This window comes from Ahaetulla prasina, chromosome 5 (assembly GCF_028640845.1).
Source record: "Ahaetulla prasina isolate Xishuangbanna chromosome 5, ASM2864084v1, whole genome shotgun sequence".
Classification (NCBI taxonomy): Eukaryota; Metazoa; Chordata; class Lepidosauria; order Squamata; family Colubridae; genus Ahaetulla; species Ahaetulla prasina.
In genome coordinates this window covers 85597698-85605247 of record NC_080543.1, presented here as the reverse complement: position 1 = coordinate 85605247, position 7550 = coordinate 85597698, and the positions used below count along the sequence as shown (strand labels likewise).

The 7550-nt window shown below is 38.8% G+C and overlaps 1 pseudogene; it reads left to right on the top strand.

The window, feature by feature from the left end:
• The first annotated feature begins 5864 nt into the window (after window positions 1-5864).
• On the top strand, window positions 5865-5954 carry LOC131200308 (U6 spliceosomal RNA; annotated as a pseudogene).
• The last annotated feature ends 1596 nt before the right edge of the window (window positions 5955-7550 follow it).

The following is a 7550-nucleotide window of genomic DNA, read 5'->3' as shown; positions in this document are numbered from 1 at the left end:
CTGTTTACATAAACAGTTTCTCATGAGATTGTTCACAATTCAAATAAAATGCTGTCTTCTAGTGATCATTCCTAATTTAGTTATTTATCAAATTTATATAGCTGTCCATCTCACAGAAAATGAGTGTGGAGATGTACAGTAATAAATTAACAACAAAAAATACATAAATTCCAACCATTGTTAACATTTTAAACAGACATTATTTAAAAAATAAAAATCATATGGCACAGGAGAGAGTAATTCGACAAGACCTAAGTTTAACTCATAGAATCATCTATTGTAATGTCCTTCCTGTTAAAGACTACTTCAGCTTCAATTGCAATAATGCAAGAGCAACCAATAGATTTAAACTTAATGTTAACCGCTTCAGTCTAGATTGCAGAAAATATGACTTCTGTAACAGAGTTATCAGTGCTTGGAACACATTACCTGACTCTGTGGTCTCTTCTCATAATCCCAAAAGCTTTAACCAAAAACTGTCTACTATTGACCTCACCCCATTCCTAAAAGGACTATAAGGGGCGTGCATAAGAGCACAAACGTGCCTAGCGTTCCTGTCCTATTGTTTTTTTCTTATGTATATATGCTTATACTTCCTTATATTTCATATATATGTTTATATACTATATAATCATTTTGTGTGATGCTTGTGTATATTGTTGTGACAAAAATAAAAATAAATAAATAAATTAATTAATTAATTCTCAGCCACAATGATGAAGTCATTGTAAGATTTTACTAGTCTCCTAGGACGTCTCCCCAGGATGGTGTCAAAGCCAGGTCTTGAGGGACCTCCTGAACATCAGGGATGGAGCTAGCCTCACTTCAGAGGGAAAAGGTTCCATTAAATAGATTCCATAGCATATATAGAATACACACACACACACACACACACACACACAAATACAATTATATTTTTCGGCATATAAGACGCTCTGGACTATAAGACACACCTACCTTTTTTGGGGAGGAAAACAAGAAAAAAAATCTGCCTCTGCCTCCCAGTATCCATCTAGTATTTATCTGGCCCGTTCACTGTGGCCCGTTCGCCGTGATCTATTCGCCACGATCGTGGCCCGTTTGCTGCCAACCATTTGCTGCTGCTGCCCATTTGCCACCTATTTGCTGCTGCCGCCATGGCCCATTCACCATCGTAGCCCATTCAGGCGGCCCATTCACTGCCACCACTGCATATTTGCCACTGCCCATTTGCCGTCCGTTTGGCACAGCCTGTTCACCACTGCCTGTTTGCCACAGCCTATTTGCCACTGCTGCGGCCCATTCACCACCACCGCCACGGCCCATTCTAGAACATAGATCAGTGCCGCACCAACCCCCTCCCCCGCCACAACATTTTCTGTATAAGATGCACTGAAATTTTCACCCACTTTTTAGGGGGGGAAGTGCATCATATACTTCAAAAAATACGATAATTGATTGATTAATTAATTTCATGTTTCTTGACCACCAATCTCCCTCAGCAGACAAAAACCTGCACCATGAGTTCTCTACAGGGGTGAAATGCTTCCGGTTCGGACTGGATTGCCCAATTCGGTAGCGATGGCAGCGGGTGGTTCGGAGAACCGGTAGCAAAAATCCCTGGGGCCCCTCCCCATCCATGCTCAGCTGAGCCGCGCAATCATCAGAGGTTGCTTTTTTTTACTTTTAAAAGCTTTTTATTTTTACAGCCGAAAAAATGCTTTTAAAAGTAAAAAAAAAAAAAGCCTCTGATGATCACCTGGGATTGTCAGAACCCTTTAGAAGCATTTTTTCTACAGCCTCTTCGACCGAAGAAAAAAAAATTGCTTTTAAAGGGATCAGGCAACTCAGCTGGGATCACCAGAACCCTTTAGAAGCATTTTTTCTACAGCTCTTCGGCTGAAGACGTTGTAGAAAAAAATGCTTTTAAAAGTTAAAAAAAAAAAGTTGGCTACACTCACCCAGTCACATTACACCCCCAAGCCACGTCCACAGAACCGGTAGTAACAAATTTTACATTTCACCCCGGTTCTCTACCAGACCTGATAGGATGGGCAGATGTAATGAGGTCCCTCAGCTAACCTGGCCATATGCCATGAAGGGCTTCAAAGGTTAAAACCAGCACTTGAACTGGACCCAGAGGCAAACTGTCAACCAATATAGCTTATGGAGCAGAGATATAATGTGCTGTTCTGGAAGCACAAATAATTACTTGTACCACTGCATTCTGCATCAGTTAAAATTCCTGGATACTCTTCAAAGATACAGTAGAATGTATTAGAGTAATGCATTCTGTAATAATTCCATAATAGATAGAATGCATTAGAGGAATGCATTACAGAGAGTGTGAGCAGAACCTCCTGATCGAGGAATGGGTACAACTGGTGTACAACAAGAAGCTTCTAGCCCAGTGGTGGGTTGTTCCTGGTTCTGTCCGGTTCTATAGAACCAGTAGTAAAACTGTCAGAGGCTCCGCCCACCCACCCGGACGTCATAAATGTCAATCTGCGCATGCGCAGAAGTGCACGATGCTGCCCTGTTACAAACCGGTAGTAAAGGTAAGTAGAACCCACCTCTGTTCTAGCCATGACTGTCACCTGCTCTTGAGCAGGAATCTAAGAGGATGTCCAGATCACACATTCTGTAACTTATAGCCTCCAGAAACCAAGATAAGATATTCACATTACTTAATTCACAGTGGCAGAGATATATAATTGGATATCACCAGCATAATAATATATCATCCCATGGTGATAAATGAGCTGATCCAATGTTCTCATATATTAAATAGAAGAGGGAGGGAGGGAGGGAGGGAGAGAGAGAGACAGAGACAGAGACAGAGACAGAGACAGAGAATCCACCAAATCCTACAACAGCCATATAGTAGAGGCCATCGGAAACAGTTCTCCACCCCTGTCACCAAATGGAACCAATCGTGGGGAAAGGAAGTAAACCAGCACAAAATTGTGTCTCCCATTTCCAATCCTCTGAACTGATGCAGAAGGATACAAAGATCAATTGCATTGAAAGCTGCAGGATAGTCAAGTAGGGCAAGAATAGATGCACAGCACTCATCTCTCCCTCAGCAGACAAAAACCTGCACCATGAGTTCTCTACAGGGGTGAAATGCTTCCGGTTCGGACTGGATTGCCCAATTCGGTAGCGATGGCAGCGGGTGGTTCGGAGAACCGGTAGCAAAAATCCCTGGGGCCCCTCCCCATCCATGCTCAGCTGAGCCGCGCAATCATCAGAGGTTGCTTTTTTTTACTTTTAAAAGCTTTTTATTTTTACAGCCGAAAAAATGCTTTTAAAAGTAAAAAAAAAAAAAGCCTCTGATGATCACCTGGGATTGTCAGAACCCTTTAGAAGCATTTTTTCTACAGCCTCTTCGACCGAAGAAAAAAAAATTGCTTTTAAAGGGATCAGGCAACTCAGCTGGGATCACCAGAACCCTTTAGAAGCATTTTTTCTACAGCTCTTCGGCTGAAGACGTTGTAGAAAAAAATGCTTTTAAAAGTTAAAAAAAAAAAGTTGGCTACACTCACCCAGTCACATTACACCCCCAAGCCACGTCCACAGAACCGGTAGTAACAAATTTTACATTTCACCCCGGTTCTCTACCAGACCTGATAGGATGGGCAGATGTAATGAGGTCCCTCAGCTAACCTGGCCATATGCCATGAAGGGCTTCAAAGGTTAAAACCAGCACTTGAACTGGACCCAGAGGCAAACTGTCAACCAATATAGCTTATGGAGCAGAGATATAATGTGCTGTTCTGGAAGCACAAATAATTACTTGTACCACTGCATTCTGCATCAGTTAAAATTCCTGGATACTCTTCAAAGATACAGTAGAATGTATTAGAGTAATGCATTCTGTAATAATTCCATAATAGATAGAATGCATTAGAGGAATGCATTACAGAGAGTGTGAGCAGAACCTCCTGATCGAGGAATGGGTACAACTGGTGTACAACAAGAAGCTTCTAGCCCAGTGGTGGGTTGTTCCTGGTTCTGTCCGGTTCTATAGAACCAGTAGTAAAATTGTCAGGAGGCTCCGCCCACCCACCCGGACGTCATAAATGTCAATCTGCGCATGCGCAGAAGTGCACGCATGCTGCCCTGTTACAAACCGGTAGTAAAGGTAAGTAGAACCCACCTCTGTTCTAGCCATGACTGTCACCTGCTCTTGAGCAGGAATCTAAGAGGATGTCCAGATCACACATTCTGTAACTTATAGCCTCCAGAAACCAAGATAAGATATTCACATTACTTAATTCACAGTGGCAGAGATATATAATTGGATATCACCAGCATAATAATATATCATCCCATGGTGATAAATGAGCTGATCCAATGTTCTCATATATTAAATAGAAGAGGGAGGGAGGGAGGGAGGGAGAGAGAGAGACAGAGACAGAGACAGAGACAGAGAGAGAGAATCCACCAAATCCTACAACAGCCATATAGTAGAGGCCATCGGAAACAGTTCTCCACCCCTGTCACCAAATGGAACCAATCGTGGGGAAAGGAAGTAAACCAGCACAAAATTGTGTCTCCCATTTCCAATCCTCTGAACTGATGCAGAAGGATACAAAGATCAATTGCATTGAAAGCTGCAGGATAGTCAAGTAGGGCAAGAATAGATGCACAGCACTCATCTCTCCCTCAGCAGAGATTATCCAAAAATGTGACCAATGCCATTGTCATCTCCTACCTGCACCTGAATCCCAACTAAAAAGGATCCAAATAATCTATTTTTACTAGGCCCTACAAAACTACTGTGCAACCACTTTCTCAATCACCTTCCCCACAAAGAAGAAGATAGACATTGGATCAAAATTGTTTTTGGGGGATATAAGATCATACAAAAATGAAAACACTTTTCTAACAGAAGATGGAGGCAAGTCTGTTTGATAACCATTACTGTACTAGAAGTGGTGAATGGATTTTAGTTCAATAAACTAGGAATTAAGTGTAGGGAAGTCATGTTATAACTCCTGTAATTTTTTAAGCCAAAGGTCTCAAAATCTGGCCACTTTAAGACTTGTGGACTTTAACTTCCAGAATTGCTCACCCAGCCATGCCAGCTAAGGAGTTTGGGGAGTTGAAAGGCACAAATCTTAAAGTGGCCAAGTTTGCAAAAACCTGTTTTATGCAAATAACATAGAATAATCAGTACTATAATACTATAACAAAACATAAATCAGGGAATGCCACTGAGTTTAATTTATCATTGGGATCCTGTATGATAAGGGCATCCAAAGTGAAATTTTGTTTAAGTTTTATCTGATTTTCTTGGATGCTTTGCAGAAAGTAGAAATGAAGCATTGTTGGGACAGTGGGACTCTGCTATTTTAAGATGCTGGCAAATGCCTAATCTTATCCATTTGTGAATTTTACACCCCTCTATATGAGTTGAAAGTATCTCATGTACATTATAGGATTGAAGAAGAATCCTGGAACTGGCTATAACACATTATTTTGGATTTATAAGGTGTGAGTATGTACAATATTTGTTCAACAATCTGAACCTAAACAAGAATGTAATGACTCCCTTCTACTAATTGCATAATTTCTTAGCAACTTTAATTTTTGAAAGCTATGTGGGAAAATGAGATGTTTGTTAATCAACTAGAATGTTTCTTTCTTTGCAAAGACTGGAAATAATCCTAAAACTAAACTGTATATACCATTATGATATTTTAATAAAGATAATAAAACATATCAGACAGTTTCCTTTACAACTAGGCTTCTGGCTCATAATCTAACTGTTCTTTAAAAAGATCTGCCAATTTTCATGCTATAGCAATTTAAAAGGCTTTGAGGAAGTTTTTTTCCCCCTTGAAAAATAATAAATGTTTTAAATAAATACTAAGATATGCTTGCTTCAGCAGCACATATATTAAAATTAGAAGATTAGCACGGCCCTGCAGAAGAATGACACACACATTCTCAAAGCATTCCATATTTTAAAAATTAAAATAAGTACTAAGACAGCTCTGATTCTGAAGATCTCTCAAGCAGAAGAACAGTGTTGTAGGATAAAAGACTAAAAGATATCAAAGTGCAGAATAGGGCAATTAAAATTATTTAGGCACTAAAAGAGTTAGCCTGCAGGGAAAAGGAGCAGTCTTTCCACATATGCGGTTTAGGAAGAAGTGATCAAGGAGGGAGATAAGAGAGAAGCAAATGAAGTATTGAATTAAAAATGTGGATCGAAATTCCATCCACTCTTCATAGCTTCAGAATCCATGGATTGAAACTAAAACTTTTCTATTTTATTAATCCAAATCCCTCTGTCATTGCTTTATATTCACATATTAATAAGAAGGATTTCAGCAGAATTTACAATTCAATCATATATTTCTTCATGTAAAAGTCCTTCTTTATATAATACATGATTAAATGATGGCATTTACTGCTATAAATTAAATGTCTTAGTGCTTATCCATTTTTATGGTTTTTAAAAGCTATGAATTGCATTTATTGAAGACATCTACAGATACTAATTAAATGTGCAAAGGACTGTAACTTATCTACAGGAATTATTTTACTTCTGACAGCTTTATTCAGAATCAAGGGCATGATGCCAATTAAGTACCAATTGGTGAGGGAAACAGTCAAAGTGGCTTCACATCTTCTGTCCTGTTTATGACCTAAGGATACATCTTCTAGTGTAAACAGGCTTGAACTAGACATGAATTTGCTTTGATCCATCAAGCTATTTTATATTGCATTCCTCCTATTGCCATCTTCTGCTAGGTTTTTATAAATTTATGAGATGGAAGTTCAAGAAACACAAATTAATTTAAGTATTAACTTATGAATGGAGATTTCATGCCCCTCCCTTCCCACAGCAGCGTGTCATTCTTGAGGACCCAGAGCCTTTATGATGCTGTCTAATACCACCCTATAGCTTCAGAGAGGGCTAAGATGCCATGGAATGACAGATGGCTACAATTGCTTTTGAAATTTCAGGGTTGTGGGGAAAGGTTCGATAGTTAATAAGTAAGGTGACCAACTTTTTTACAATGAGAAGGAGGACACAAATAAATTGAAGAAAAAAATATCGTAAATAAAAGAAACATTTTATTCATTGCAACAATAATACAGAATACACTATAATAATAGCCCTGCATTTTGTCCTGGCGCATGAAAATTTAGCATCGTGAAACTTTTTCAATAATTTAGTTGTACAATCCATACTATGAAAACTTTGATTGTGAATTATGGTATAAAATGCAAATGTTCCCTCCATTGCAGCTAACTGTTTTTCACCTTCAGAATAATTTGAAGTTTTAAAAAAACTTGTTACTTTACAACTGGAAGCAGATGCTTCTGATGATTGCTTATGTTTCTTGGTGGTCAAGTATTTCATAATAGCTGCTCTGCCCCAACTGCAATATAAAATTCTCTGTTGCAAACATTGCAGAAAACAATGTTATCCTTCTTTGATATGAGGAATGGAAATTCCTTATTCAATTTATTGTTGAAATGGCATTTCCTCTTTTTGAATTTTTCTATCCCTAAATGAAATTTAAAATTAAAAATAAAATATAGAGCTATAT